Source organism: Aedes albopictus, chromosome 3 (genome assembly GCF_035046485.1).
Source record: "Aedes albopictus strain Foshan chromosome 3, AalbF5, whole genome shotgun sequence".
Classification (NCBI taxonomy): Eukaryota; Metazoa; Arthropoda; class Insecta; order Diptera; family Culicidae; genus Aedes; species Aedes albopictus.
The window spans coordinates 426,855,600-426,872,720 of record NC_085138.1 but is presented as its reverse complement, the minus strand read 5'-3'; positions in this window follow the sequence as shown (position 1 = coordinate 426,872,720).

The following is a 17,121-nucleotide window of genomic DNA, read 5'->3' as shown; positions in this document are numbered from 1 at the left end:
CAACAATGTACTCCGCGATGGTGTCTGATGACGCTTGGACACACTGGTGAAACTTGTACCGTTCTGCGATCACATTCACTGTTGGCGCAAAATGGCCTTTTAACGCGGACACTAGTTCTTCAAAACTTTTTGTTTTAGGTTCCGCGGGGATCACTAACGACTTCAAAATCTTGCATGTTTCCGGACCGATCAACGTGATCAACATCGCGACGCGTTTGTTTGCGGACACTTCGTTTAACTCGAAGAAAAGTTCAAGACGCTCTTTGTACTCTTCGAAGCACTCTCCGGGGACGTACGGCTCAATGCTCCCAATCATTCCTCCACGATTCACTATAACCGGTACGATCGCTTTCGAATTTTCACCTTCGACGTTGGACATGGCTTCACTATTCCACGACTAGCGACTACGCAAGACACTGCTTCACAACCACGTGGTAGACTTCACTTTCGCGCAACGACCGACGTAGACACAACTTTTACACACGCGTTACCGTTTACCTCGTCGCCAGCTGTTCTGTATGACGGAGGGAATGAGAGACGAGACCGCACTGCTAACTTACCGATGTAGTTTATTAAAAGGTTGAAATACAAAAGAGGCTTATTCTAGGTAGTGCAGGCTATTTATATCTATACAGCCGGAAGTCAATAGGTAGATAGACAATAGGCAATATAATTATTCACAATCAAGATAGAAAGCTACTTCTCCTGACATCTATTGCTAATTCTACAATGCCATAATTATAGCTATAAAAGTAGGTAGTTTAATATATTACACTGACCTTTCACTATTATGCTTTATGGTGGTTATAATGGGTAAGTGATCACTACCATGAGGATCCTCGATTACCTTCCACAAGCAATCGAATGATAGTGAACTTGATCCCAGTGATAGGTCGAGACGACTTTCTTTGCCGTCAGATGCATTACGTGCCACTTCACCTGTATTTAAAATATTCAAATTGAAATCGTCGCATAAATCATAGAGAATGGCCGCTCTATTATCGTCATTTGGTTCGCCCCACCCTGTATGCGTTCATATCACCCAGAACTAAAACTGGATGTGATAGTGAAGAAACCGAATTCCAAAGATGACGGCGGTTAATTGAAATTCGTGGAGGAATGTAAACGGAAGCTATGCAAAGATCTTTTCCCTTTACGTTTACGTCGCGATTGGAATTCAATCAAATGAGTAAGTCTTTTTGATCTCCAAAAGAACTCCTCCATAATGGTCATCTCGGTCATGGCGAATAATGTTGAAATCGTGGAAGTTGAGTTCGTCTTCAGAACAAAGCCATGTTTCACAAAGGGCAAATATATCACAGTCAGAGTTGTGAATCAAAAACTTAAACAGGTCTAATTTAGGTTTTAGACTATGATAGTTCCACTGTAGCACAGTGATCATATCTTGCACCTCTTTTGATGAATTACCCATTGAAAGAAATGATCGCAGCAAGGAGGGGCCATGATTGTGTCAGATTTCCAAGATATTCTTCTACTGTAGGTATAAACATGTCAATAATGGCTTAGGGACAAAACATCGAAAGACAAAACGTCTAATGCCAAAACGTCGAATGCCAAAAGGTCGAATGCCAAAATGTCGAAAGGACAATACGTCTAAAACGTCGAAAGCGTGTAATCTAAGCAAATAGGGCGCCGTCCACAAATTACGTAACGTTGTAGGGGGAGGGGGGAGTACACCCCGGCGTTACGGTCCATAGAAAAAAATTACGTTTTTCATACAAAACAGCGTTACGGAGGGGGGAGAGGGGGGGGGGGGGGGGTTGAAAAATGTCGATTTTAGCGTTACGTAATAAATGGATGCTGCCTAGTGAGTTCTTTATTCTTTCAAAGGATACTCATTCTTTCACTTCTATCTGCCAACTAGTTCAGAGGGGAGCCTTCCTGAGGCTCCCTGAAACAATACCTCACGGTCGACATGTTCCTTGACTAGTTCTTCGTGGGTGGGGATTATTCGCACTGTCGTATATAAAAAAAAAAAAAAACTCACATCACGGCACGTTAAGTGTAAAATTATTTATTCCCGGCTTTTCTTCTCTTACTTCTTTGAGGCCCCTTCTACTGGCACCTAGTGTTGCATTTGAACTAAACGCGAGCCAAAAAGGAACTGAGCTTGGATGTGCCATCAAATCTTATGTGCGTCCTGACCAAGGTGCTGCCCTAGGACTTTGTGACGCATCTGCATACATGCGTTGTTGCGCGAATATATGCGCCACAATGAAATGGAACATTTTGGCATCGGGCATTAAGATTCTGCACCGAAATCCGGATTTTCCGGTAATCCACGGTGACCGAACTGGTTCCCCTTCTCAATAGAGGGTGACTTTCTGAATCGAATCAACCCAAGATTGTTAGAATTTGTGAAAAAATGGCAGACACATGACCATATAAGCTTACCAGGTACCAGGTGCCATGTTTTTGCGGGTGCAGTTCTTGATCAAATTTTGAACTGAACAATGTTCAAATATGTTTGATCGCAGCGTGCCGTTTTTGAAATTCAACGCAAATTGGTCGCGTTCAAATGCAACACTGCGAGTGGCACACTGTCACAAATTTCCTTCCACAAATTTTCAGCATTACGTCACAGCTTCCTTCAGGGTAGCTTCGATGGTAGCCTCTAGCTATCGCCTGCCGGATCTCTGGCACCTTTAGGGTGGAGATGGCGATCATTGGGTGCATTGTTCCTTCAAGGGCGTCTGGTTTGGTTTACGGCACGACATGCCGGTAACTTCCAGGCCAACGTAAGGGGTGGGAGGGAATGTCTTCCTCATTCAGAACCGGAGTTCTACTTGAAATAGCGGGGTTTTGACTAGCTGTCCTTCTCAGCAATTCATCCGGTATTCATAGAATATGGGACTAGTGCAACAATGCTAAGTATCCTCGCAATAATCTTTACTCAGCTAGTGGTTTCAATTGATGCATTGTAGAGTACAAAATGAGTCACTGACCTTCAGCGTTCGGGCAGTGACCCCAGATAACGAGACAATGTTCGTGTGTCCCCGTTAATCAGTTCGTCATCCTGCCATCTTGGTGGATCTACCGTATCACCACCCGTCTCAGGTTACCAACAGGATCGATTTTAATTCACACAAAATTTCAAAAAAAAATCCACGTTGAACTGTGAACACACACACTGTTCGACGTTTTGTCCTTTCGACGTTTTGGCATTCGACGTTCTGGCATTCGACGTTTTGGCATTCGACGTTTTGTCACCCAATCGTCAATAATGCCTCTAAATGTTTCTGGAAGGCCGAGGGCATTATATAAGCGATCCACGAGAACCCTTAAAGTAAACAGTCCTCGCTTGGGTTTAGGAGGCTTGCTTGAACTGCGAGGAACTTTAGTAGCTTTTTTGTTGCTCCCTTGTCGATTATTTCTCTTTGAAGTGTATTTAACAGGCGGAGACGGGGGTGACAGGTTCTTGCTACAACATGGATCTGAAGCTAAAGGAACCTGATTCTTCGGAGTTTTTAAGTTTACCCCGTCTCCTTTGACATTAGGCAAACTTTTGAGGGAAGACTTCAAAAAGACGTTTCGGCGCAATCCCGGAGAAGATCCCGACTTCCTTTTTCCAGGTGCGTGTACCTCCGAAAGAGATCCACCCTCATCAGTTTCGCCATCGTCCTGATCATCGGAAGACAACTCCTGATAGGGATTTTCAACTGGGACATGGTAGCGGACGAGTTCTGAGATTTTACCATTTCCGCATAAGTCTGTTTGGAGCGCCTAACAATAGAGCGACTCTCATTTTGAATGCGTCTTTTGTAAGCCGGGCATTCACGCAAGTCATGTGGATCTCCGCAACAGTAGCTACATTTTTCCGCTTCCTGTGTGCAAGAGTCCTCTAAATGAGTCTAGTTGCATTTGCCACAACGGGGCTTGTTATCGCAAAAGCTATCACTGTGACCAAACTGCTTGCATTTGGTACAATTTAAAACCTTCGGCCTTAAAAGATGCACTGGGTAAAAATCACCATCGATTACAACAAATTCCGGGAGGACGGAACCTGGAAAAGTCACTCGAAAAAACGCTGAAGGCGAGTACACTTTTTTTTATTTAAAAAAATGTAGATACTTTCCAATCCTTCAATACTCTGGGGGTATTATAAGAAGAATGCATGAACAATTCTTAGGGAAACGCCTGAAACCATATGTCTCATTTTCTTAACAGTTTGGATGATCCGGGAACCATTCAATTATCACGTGAATCAACTGATCTTCTATGACTACCAAAACTTGTTAAAGTGAGTTTGACATGTAGCCGATGCTTTGTTACGAGCGTTGATCTGGAGGCCTTAACCATATAATACAAAAAAAAATGATGCTTCAGATATCGCTGATGTGCTGGAAATATGTCTCCCACGACTTGTATTATATGTTTGAATCAAATGAGATAAAAGCCCCTACCTCAGTGAGTTGCAACGTTACGCCAACAGATTCTAGAAAGCGATTCTGAATGTAGAAATTAAGCATACGTTCTACAAAATCAAGCAGATAAAGACATTCCTCTCCAATCTGAAGACATCAATATGTGAGCAAATGCTGATATTAGTGCACTTTATAGGTCATTACAAATGAAAACCGTGTATTTTAGCTTCAGAATGGTTTAGGTTATCTAGAAAAGCTTTAAGTTATATGATATATGGTCGAACTTATCATCGATGTCTACTAAAACACACTATACCAAGCTTTGAACGTGCAGGATGCTTTGTTACGAGTGTAGATCTGAAGTCCTTAATACTGAAAGGTGACCTCAGATATCGCTGATGCTGTGGAAACTTCTCTCCCATGGCTTGCACTATGTGTATGCATCAAATGGGGCAAACTCTGATGATTGTGCATTTCTATTGATGTACCATTTCAAATTTCTTAACTTCAGAATAGCTCGGATGATCCAGGATGCCTCTATGATGTGTATCATATGATTCAACTGATCTTCTATGACTACCAAAACGCACTATACCAAGTTTGAATTTCACCCGATGCGTTATAACGGGTTTAGATATGAAGGCCTCAACTCCAGAATGGCATTCATACATTAGTTTGATATAGTATTACAGGTAAAGGCCTTATAATCAGAACACCAGAGCTATTTTAAGTTGCCTAGAACATCACCAGGTCATGACTACCATCATTTCATGTTTCAAAATGTATATTTGAATGTTATTCATCAAGTTCAAGTGATTTAAAATGTAAACACAACTTTTTGTATTCAGTAGACAGAGTTCAAAACTTCTGGACGTTTTGGATATCTATGTTACAGCTGTAAAAGGACATATGACATTTCTATCTAACAGCCCCAATCCAAACAAAGCATATTGTGCAATTTCCATTGAAATATAGCACATGTACATAGAAATATAAAGCGGAATCGAGTGAAGAACTAGTTGTGTACACTACATTTGCAGCTATATCTCCAAAATGTTCTAGCATAACATAATCTTCATATATGCATATGGTTGCACAACTAATCCCCTTGATAAAAACATCTTGGTTTTGAAAATCTACGCACTGGGTCAAAAGCTATAGGTAAAACTATGCAAAAAAGTTGTCCACATCCTTAAGGGTTAATGAAGAATGTCCAAAAGAACCCAAGCAGAAATTTTTGCAAGAAAAGATTTTTCGGAGAAATTTTCAAACGAATTCCTGAAAGAATCCATGAAGAAATTCCCAAAAGTATCCTGGAAGAATTTCTTTCTGAATGTCTGCAAAGAATTTTTAAAACTTCCCTGAAAAAAATCTGTAACGGTGAACCAGATTCAATCTGGAATCGGTTGGATTAACCACGTCGCTTAAGCGCCAAGCAAGCGAAAAGTTTCACTTGCATGCGAAGAGGCAAGATTAGAACACCCGGCGAGACTCCTCAAGGCGAGTCCTTCAAAATCAACCGAACCGACGAATCGTCCCACAGCACACACTCACAAAACCTAATCATAAGCAGGATATTCAATGGGGAATCTGATAAGAAAAACGCATGCAAAAATAAAAAAACTAAAATCGATTATTGAATTTTCTCTCTTCTTCCGACTGTGGTGTAGGGCTACAATTGCTGTATTCGAGTAACGAATGTTCCGTTTATTTTCTTACCCACTCGGTCTTCTACTTTACCGCCTCTCTTTCCCCAAATAACATCCACCTTAGCCTCCTGTGTCTGATGTCCCTATATTTCCTCTTCACAATTTCTTATTCTATGATTCTGGTCCGGACCCGAGAGATCTAGTGTTTTTTCTTCAATTTGGCCAATTTTAACAAATTTCTAATGAAAAGATCTGACCTGGTTTAGATGCGCAGTCGTCGAGCTCCTTCCACCTTGCCGCACCGCTGTCAGTGGTAGGCGTCCTGATCGTGGCGGCTTCTTCGGTAGGCTTGAACGTGTAAGGTACACCGGGGCAAGTTGAAACGGGTGGGGCAAGATGAAACACGATGTTTTGAAATAGATTTCAATACAATTTAGAAATTTGTCGTTCACCATAAGATTGTTTGAATCAAAAACTTTGTGTTATGACATTCAATCTGTTTACCATCATTGGATAACATCATGTTAACCCGCTGTTTCATCTTGCCGCACCCGTTTCAACTTGCCCCGGTGTACCTTACACGTGGTTCTCTTGATGTCGGACTAGCGAGTTCTGCTTCTAGGTCAACGATGAAGTATTTCTGGCATTTGGCGACCAGGGAAACACTTCGGAAGTAGTGGTGACTTCCAATAGCCCGTAAATGCGCTGGGATAGAAACACTAACCCGCCACGAGGAAAAACCTACAAGCGAACGAGTTTTCGGTCCTATCCAAAGGTCACATGACGTGCGTAACCCCCCACCCCTACCCAGGAGAAACACCTTCGCTTGAAGGATATTCGATCCTTCAAGCGAATATCACATGTTACAAATTTTGTTCCGATCGTTAACAAATTGTGTTAACAAATATTCATTAGAATATTTACCTGGACCTCGAGCAGATAGTTCAACAAACTTCCACAGACTTCAATTGGTAGAAGTTTTTCCGAGCCTACAGCAGTGATGGAAAACAGTGAGGAATGCAACTGAGCAGACACAAACGCAAAGCTATCCTACTCGTAAACAACAGAAGCCAGAATATATTCCTACTTCCTTCGCTCGCGAGCTAACGAAGCTGGTTGCACTCGTGATTGATTCGCGAAGCAGCTCTGAACATTTTTCAATTTTGTGAAAAAAACGAATTTCAGGAACAATAAAGCACAAAACACTACAATCTGACGGATAATTACTTGTTTTGCTATTGAAAACGCACTAAAATGCAATTTCCGTATCTCCACTTGTTCTTCGCGAATAAAAATTCATGACTGTTTATGTTTTTGTTTTGCTTCATACTCGTGAAGCAAGCGGGTGCGAATAAACTCACACACGGCTTACTCTCGGCACCGTGAGTAAACCGTTTGTTGGTTTTACACTCGCGAGTTGATTCACGATGAGAGTGTTTCCATCTCTGGCCTACAGGCAATTAATTATAAAATTACAAAATGACCATTTTTTTTATAACTTAACTCACTTGACTTTGTTCATATTAGAGGCTCACTTTGGGCCGGTAATCACGTCCTCAACCACTAATTGTCTCGAATAGGTACTGCAATTTTACAACAATTAATTATAAAGAAAGATCTTTACGACTGTAGCTCTCAGCAATTTTAGGGGTTTTCGGCCTTTTCAGTCGGTAAAATCAGCGAAAACTAATTTACCTCTACATCCGACGGTTTCGGTTGCTTTATTCCTTGAAAAAGGTTGAATAAAGCAACCGAAACCGTCGGATGTAGAGGTAAATTAGTTTTCGCTGATTTTACCGACTGAAAAGGCCGAAAACCCCTAAAATTAATTATAAAAATTCAACTCTCTACTTTTCTTCTTTACAATGGTTCACTCACAATATAGCTTTCGACTAGCTAACAAACTGAAGATCTAATAACTTTTTACTATACTTGGGACTACGTCCTTACACTCATCCGATCAATTCGAGAAAGAACAATAATCGTTTAGTCAAAGATGGCCTTCACATATTGACCTTCAAGAAATCGCGGGATTCCCTTATCACACATACAAGCATACATACATATATTTCTAGCAAGTCATGTTTTCTTTTTTAAACATTGGCTATACTGCCTATTTTCGAAGCAGAGCGATGTGATCTGCTTCGCGATCCGTTAAGAATGGGTCCTTTCAATTCTCGCCACCCATGGCGCTGCGATCGAATAAAAGCTTGCATTTCAAATATTGCCTCTTATATACAAGTCTCTCACTTTTCGGCTTGGTTGTAACCCGAGAAGTGAGAAATCCAGCTAGATATAAAATTTGATGTTTAAATATTTATTTACATTTTGTAACCTTGTTACAAATCAAGGAGGCGTTTCTGTGGAAATTTTCTTAAAAATCACAGAAGAATCCTTAAAAGTTTTCTTCAACAGAATTTCTTGAAGGAACAATGATTGCCTTTCCAACATTCCTGCTCGTCCTCGATGACTGTAAGGACGTAACGGGCGCCGTTATTGACCTTACTGACCTTGACAGATCTGGAATTGTGCACATTGAGAACCCAATTAAATACTAGGCATTATTATTCGCCTTCCGTGCTAATACACTTCAGTCATAGAACCAACGTGCTCTATATTGGCTGAGCCCAAAAAGTACTAATGATTACTTAGCAATGGTTTGCTTGTTTCCAAACCTCAATCATTACGCTATATAGATCAATCAAGAAGTAGCAAACTACGAATTGTACGGTTATGTGTGCTCTGCTCTTATACATGCTCATAACAAGTGTGTTCCCACCAAAGACAAACCAAGCTTCAGACCTAAACTGCCCATACGGTAAGCAACATTGGTCGCTTGGCACCAGAGTATCTGTACGCACAAATCTCAATACGAGATTGAGAAAAGTTGGCTGTGAGCACATGAAAATTCCGTGAGCTTGAGACTCGCGATGTTACTGCGCATCACATTGGCATTGGGAGTCTCAATGAGACATCTCAATGAGACGAGCTCCACGTACAGCTTGTTATTACCCGATAACGTACCAGTTTAATTTACTCTCGAATCCGTCACTAAAATGAAATTTTCCAGATGATGTCCAGCTGGGATTGGATTGACTTTATTCGGGTGCGAAGAAGCTTTAAGTCATAAGTATGCTGAGGCAGATAAGATACAATCGTAGGTTGTTTTACGGCGGGGAAGCTGGTAATAGGTATAATTCTGGCAGGAGTTTCTTCCCAACTCCGTATGTCCATATTGTTCTGGGAGACTGCGTAAGAGTGCTGTTGGTACTCGTTCGGTCAGCTCGTGTGCTTACAATTAGTGATTTTCTGAGCGTGTTCTGTTTGACCAGCGGTCAAGGATGAAGGGATGAAGGGTCGCTTGAATTGACGGGAAATGGCACTAAAGTTTATCTTTGGATTGATTATAATTTGTGGTAGTAGAAGTTTCTACAATAATTCCTTATTTTTCAACCTATTCATCGATTTGGTGTAGTGGCGGTGGTGGGCACAAGCGAGCGGTTGCGATTTTGACGTGGGATACAACGGTAGGCACCACCAAACAGGTAGCGAAGGAAGATTAACCGAATCGCTATGATTTTCCTCCACGAAACGTCAATATCCGAACCACCAACATGACCGCCTGTGGATAAGTGGGTTGAATCCCCGGATAATTATCGATTTCGATATTCCTGCCATAAATCTGTGGTGGAACCAGGTTCACACGATCTAATGTAGGCCTCTAAAACAACTTCGATGCAATTTGGGTTTGACTGACAGACATCTCAATGAGACGTGTCTCACGAGACGTCTCATTGAGGCACGTACATCATAATTTTCATGAGCATGCTATGATCTCAAATCTCACAAATTTTCATGAGACGCATTTCAAACCAGCTCATGGCACACTGTCTCATTCAAGTATACATGAGCTTTCTGGCACTCTGCTTGGCACATCAAACTTGAGGTGTCTACATTTTCTCCATAAGCTCATAAGGGGATTTTTTTTTTATCGTACAAATTGGGCCGAAAGGTCTCAGATTTCCATGAAACTTTTTCCACAGGCAGGGCTCATGGATATATGAACAAAAAAACTTGAGAAAAAATCGGGGTCGCCTATTTTTCCGGAAAACTCTGATGGATTTTCTTTGTTTTCCCCTGACACTACTACATAGAAACAAAGTTTTTTTAGAAAACGAAAGCAAGTTTTCTCAGAAATCAAAAAAATATGAACTAGAAAAAGTTTTCCACAAAATTTTCCACAGTTGAGAAAATTCGTAAAGAAAGCCGGAAAAACAATGCCCGAACTCGAACTCGTGAAAAACTTACACAAACATATTTTTGAGAAGGTTTTTTTCCATATGTTTTAATCGCTGAAATTTTTGGAATGCACTTTTTTCTCGTTTTTGAGTTATGGCCAATTTTGTTGAAAAATGTCCAAATGTGTCATGTAAGCCTTTTCTTTAAAAAAAATCATAACTCAAGAATGAAGCATCGTAGAAACATTTTAATGAAAATGAAAGCAAATTTTCTCAGGATTCCAAAAAAAATATGAAGGGGAAAAAGTTTCCCACGAAATTTTCTACGGTTGAAAAAAATCATAAAGAAAAGCCGGGAAAACTATGCCCGACCTCGCAGAAAATTTTCAAAAAAAAATATTTTGAGAAGGTTATTTTATAAGCATTGATCAATGAAATTTTTGGAATGCACATTTTTTTCTTTCCTGAGTTATGGTCATTTTAGTGAATGTACCCATATATTATATGTACCCATATATTATATGGTTGTACCCATATATTATATGGTTATTCTTCACCCATATATTATATGGTACCCATATATTATATGGTTATTGTACCCATATATTATATGGTTATTCTTCACAAAATAGGCCAAAACTCAGGAACGAAAAAAAAGTGCATTCCAAAAATTTCAACCACCAACGCTTGTGAAATAACCTTCTAAAAAATATTTTTTTGATTTTTTTTTGCGAGTTCGGGCATAGTCTTTCCGGCTTTCCTTTATGAATTTTCTTAACGGTGGAAAACTTTTTCCATTTAATATTTTTTTTTTGGATTCCTGAGAAAATTTCCTTTTTTTCATCCAAAAACTTTGTTTCTACGTTGCTTCGTTCTTAAACTATATTTTTTCAAAGAAAAGGCTAATATGACCAGTGCTGAAAAATTCATTTCGTCATATCTAAATTCAATCACCTACAGCTAATTTTAGAAGCTGAACCTGAGAATATGATATATGAAAAACTTGTGCAGCTAGACCAGTTCTGCAAAAAAGTCACGGAAAAATCGCTATTTTTCGAATATTTAAGGTAAATGTCCCGGACTAGTTTCAAAAAATGCCAATGATATTCACGGTGAATATCATTTGGCATTTTTCAAAGGTAGTCCGTGACATTTACCTTAAATATTCGAAAAATAGCGGTTTTTCCGTGACTTTCTTACAGAACTGGTTTAACCGCAAAAGTTTTCCATATACCATATTCTCAGGTTCAGCTTCTAAAATGAGCTGTAGGTGATTGAATTTAGATATGACGAAATGAATTTTTCAGCACTGAAAATGACACATTTGGACATTTAAAAAAAAAAATTGCCATACCTCAAAAATGAGAAAAAGTACATTCCAAAAATTTCAGCGATTCAAGCTTATGAAATAATCTTCTAGGAAATATTTTTTTTGAAAATTTTGCACAAGTTCGGGCATTGTTTTTCCAGCTTTTCTTTATGGATTTTTTTTTTATTTCTGAGAAATTTGCTTTCATTTTCTAAAAAACTTTGTTTCTGCGATGCTTCGTTCTTGAGTTATGATTTTTCAAAGTAAGTAGTGTCAGGGGAAAACAAAAAAAAATCATATAATTTTTCCGAGAAAATAGGCGACCCTGATTTTTTCTCAATTTTTTATTGTTCATATATCCATGAGCCCTGCCTGTGGAAAAAGTTTCATGAAAATCTGAGACCTTTCGGCCCAAACCCGTACCGTAATAGAAAAAAATGCCTAGAAGTTACCACAAGGGACATGCCAGTCCCTTCGCTTACGCTCATGTTATTTTTTCTCACTCGGCTGACTGCCGCTGAAACAAAGAAATGCGGAAAAAAGATCGCCAAACGGAAGCCCGAGCGGAACCCAATGAAATGAATAGAGGGGAAAATCCTTCCGTTTTGCCGGTCTTTTGAACTGGCAAGTAGGTAGTGGAGCGAACGTCCATTCACTCCGTTCGCTCACTTTGGGCTTAAGTTTTTTCTCCTCCCGAAAAAAATGCATCTGAATACATTCAGTTGGAGTTCTTTTTTCTTTGAAGTGATTATTTTCTTTTGTGCACAGGATCAACAAAATCGACACGGAAAATACGTGGAAATATGAAAATGGATTTCGGTTTTCAATGGGTTCGCTGAAGAATCATCGCATCAACACCTCATCAACGATTCAGCCAGGATAAGAGCGAAGAGCCAATTTCGGTAATTAATGGCTCTCGGAATCCATTAGTATGGCTTCACCGCTCCAAAAGACTGGGTTTTCCAACCATCGAAGAAAAATGGGAGCTGATGTTGGGTTTGGAACAAAAAAGGGCTAAATGTCTGCAGCAGTTGGCTTTTCTTCTGATGAGTTGTGTGAATTAGCTGATTGATTTTTCCATGTTGACCAGGAATGAGAGGGATCCATGTGGTATGCATAGGTGCTCCATGTAGTCAAGAGTTATCAACTGGCAGACAAATTTCTGCTAATTCCACCCTTCAGCCCAGCAACAAAGGTCTGTTATCATGCACCCGACCAGACGTGTCAAATTCTAAACACCCACGCGACTGGCTCACAATGAAAGGATTAACTTTGCCAGCTCCAATCGGAGGTTTCGGAGAGTCACTTTGCCCCGGGATCAACGCCACATATTCATCCAGGTGGGGGTGCTTGAAATGCAAAATTGAGTTGTCAGAGGCACTCGAACCGAACCGAACGAACGAGTGACAGAATGTTGATTGACTGGATGTCGACCGACGATGATGACGACGACGGCGACGTGGTAGTGAGGAGACAGCATATGGTGTATGATGGGCGGGGAGATGCCTGACATGTGCAGTGCACACAAACAGTCGCTCACGTACACAGCACACAGTTCAGGGGCTGTCCATAAACCACGTGGTCATTTTTTTGGAACTTCTCAACCAACACCCCCCCCCCCCCCCCCCCCGCGTGGTCATTTGTCCATACAAATTTTTTCATTCGTCCATACAAAATGCTCTTTGGCCGAACCCCCCCCTCATGACCACGTGGTTTATGGACAGCCCCTCACGGTGACACAATGATTGTAAAATTTCGATGGTTTTGATCCCGATGCTCTGGCTTTTTGTTTAAACCTTTGAGACGTGGCTGGATGAGAGAGTCGTCTACCTCTTAGGTACGTATCCATCCACACTTTGTCGGCAAGTGACAAGGTCGACAATTTGTCACTGTGGATAGGGCCAATGATGCGGTGTAGAAAATGGAAGAATTATGGGCAAAAATAATAACAAAATCCGAAGCACTAACAATTTAGCATCCAGACAGTACGAATTCAGTAAGACTATGCTGAGGGCAACGGGTTCGAATCTGGTCCTTATGCACTTCTCAACAATACAATCGTTGACACACTCTCACTTTCAAACAAAGCTTGGCATCCTTCCTTCATGGTTACGGCGAAGTTTTACTCCAGCTCTGGCGTCTAGTAGAACCTCAGTCTTTTTGCTTTTGCAATCCTTTCTTCCAACATTTGCAATATATGACAGGCTACTGCAGTCTATCATGTTTTATACACTTAACAATGATAATTTGCTTGTATGAAAAGTATACTTTATACAACCCACGCATCTGCGTTTCTAGTGTTCCACTTTGCTAAAGATGGGTTCTGTTCCCCTACTTGGTTGCTAGTAGAGAAAGAGGCAGGCCTTGTGGTGTTGGTGCTGGTGCAGTGATAGGTGGACTTAATTTGAACCTTGCTACAAGAAATTCCCTGAAAGTCCCTTTGAAATCTTTTGAAACGTGGGCTTTGAAACACCTTGAAACGATTCTGAAATTACATTCAAAGCCCCTTATTTATTTAGCATTACATAACACCTTGCACGTTGTCCTCCAGATCTTCTTATACCATACGGATCCCTTGCGAACGCCAGTTCTACCGGGTTTTTGTCCGGCATTCTCACAGACATGTCCTGTTTACGGAATGCTTCCAGCTTTTGCCACCTTCCGGATGCTACGCTCGCCATGGAGTGCAGCAAGCTCGTGGTTCATTCTTCGCCGCCACATACCGTGCACCTGCTCGAACATTTCTAGTACATGCATGTTCTTCTCGTGCTAGTCAAGGTCTCGTGCCCGTAGAGAACCACCGGAGACGAGGAATTTAGCTACCTTAAGAGAGTCATGGTTAGGTACTCCCGCCGCTTACCCGCGCTTGCTTGATTTTCTTCACGTTGACGGTCTTATCAGCGTTTTGTACATGGTAGGGTCTGGGACCATTTGGGCAGGAGCACCTATTTTGGGCACTTGCTGCTATAACTCGGTCAATTTTGAACCGATTGACTTGATTTTTGAAACACGATCTGATACGCACAGTATCTAGCCATGTACAAAAATTCAAGTCAATCGGTTAAAAATTGACTGAATTATAGCAGCAAGTGCCCAAAATAGGTGTTCCTGCCCAAATGGTCCCAGACCCTACCTACATTTGGTGCGAGGGTGAATCATTTTCGACCGCAGATTCTTGTGGAGCCCATAGTAGGCCCGACTTCTACTGCTGATGCGCCTTCGTATTTCGTGGCAAACGTTGTTGTCTGCTGTTAATAAAGCCCGGAGAAAGACAAAGACCTCCATCATCTCGAAAGTGTACCCATCTATAGTAGCACTGCTATCTAGGCTTGCCCTGTCGTTCGGGGCTCTGTCTAACAGCAAGTATTTCGTTTTCCACGTGATCACCGTGAGTCCGACATTTGCTTCTTCACGTTTCAGGTGGGTATACGGTATTGTTCCAAAATTTAATGGTCTAGCAATAACACCCATGCCGCGTCATTTTTGGAAGATTTGCTCTGTTGGTGATGAAGATTTGGTCCGTTGTCGAGCGGCCGTCAACGAAGCTGGCTTGAAAACTTCTCATTAACTTTGGATGAAAAAAAAATGGAAAATGATCTGGTGTATCACTTTGTAAGCTGCATTCAGAATTGAGATTGTTAGGAACTTCTCGCACTTCAACTTGTTACTTTTCTTGTAGATTCCTGCACTCCTCCGGTAACTGGTCGGTCTCCCAGATCTAGACTATTAGCCGCAGCAGACAGGTGGTCAATTTTCCTGGGTTACGTACAAAAGGCTGAATCACATAAGGCTGAATGATCAAAAGGCTGAAACACATAAGGCTGAATGATCAAAAGGCTGAAAGCATCAAAAGGCTGAAATATATCAAAAGGCTGAAAGATATCAACGTGTTGAAAATTTTTGAAAGTTGTAGAGAATCGAATGAAATAACATTTTGGACATTTATGGCTAATCTATTGGTCTTTGATAAACATTTGACTCGACTTGAAAATGATCATAGGAAACAAAATAATCTTTGCTCGAAAGTACATTTGGTCAAACGGTCATTTGGTCAAAACCCATTTTACGGAAGAGGAAGTATATGACATTCAATCGATTTGACTATTCATCGAATGGACATCTGGTCACGTAAGTTAACTCTAACTGATGAAAAGACATTCAAATGGAACATAATCTTATGGATTTCAGTATCATAATGTCTATTGTACTTTCTGCAGTATCGTATCGGCCAATACCCCGCTATTACTAAACTATTTCAGCTCAAATTGACAAAGGATTTCGCCAACAATTTATTTCCACTCGTTTGAAGTATTATGTGTGTCAACTTGGAAACTAAGTTGAATGAGTCTTAGATGTAAACAATTGTTCGGGTAATTCGGGTAATAAGCGGTAGTTGAGGCAAAAACTATTGTACCTAACTGTTGCTCAAAAATGTTTGAACTTTGTTCAGTTCTAAATTTATAACGCGTGAGAGCTCTAAATTGAACACTAGCGAAATCCGCGAAACTGAAATGACCATACCTTCACCATGTTTCCACAGATTTCAAATATTTTAAGCTCATTAGATTCAGAAATTCTTCTGCTATTGGAACCATATCTGAGCGTACCAGTTCGGTCAACATGGGTTTTGGAAAATCCGGATTTCCAATCATATGATTTAATACAATACAGTAACGGAGTTATTGGCATGAATTATCGATAATCATAAAATTGCCTAAACCAATAGAGTCTGATCGTCGGTCCATCAGTTGGCCATCCCTGATTAAGTTTCTCAAGGAACTCCGGGTGACTAAACAGGTTTATTAGCATCACATATCGACAGAAACTATTTCCCCCAAATGGTGTGCGCATAAGAATTCAGAACCGAATTGCAGCACTGCAGTGTGAACGCGTTCAATTTGCATTGAAGCTCATACTCGACACACTGCGATCAAATATATTTGAACATGCAAATTGAACGCGGTATGAACTGGAAAGGACTGAACCCGTAGCATGCTGACTAACATGTTACCCTGGTATCTGAGGTACTAAAATGGTCATATTTGCGCCATTTCACCCTTCAATTTTGGCAATCTTTTGGACTAATTCAATCTCCTTTTATTGAAGAGTGAACCAGTCCCATCGTGTGTTTCGAAAAATCTAAATTCCTGGAGCTGTATTTCAATATCCGAGACCACAATGTCGTACCAAAGGATCTATGATGCATTTCCCTGTGACATAACATAATAACGTCTAAACATGTAGATGCGGCACAAGGTTCTAGTCCTAGGAAAGAAGACACATAGGATTTAATGATAAGCGCATGTGAACTCAGAGTCGAATGGGAACCGAGCGGGCGCTCTTAAGCAGCAAAAGCTCTGACAGGCAAATTCAATGCTTTGTCGATCAAAAAATTTCAAGTGTTCAGTTCATGTTTGGCTCACGTTCTGTTCGAACACAAATAATACAATACTGCTTGAAAGAATAGCCTATTTTATAAGAAGGAGAAACATCTGGTAAAAAGTAAGCAGCTTCAACACCTGAACTTAAATTATGGTTCT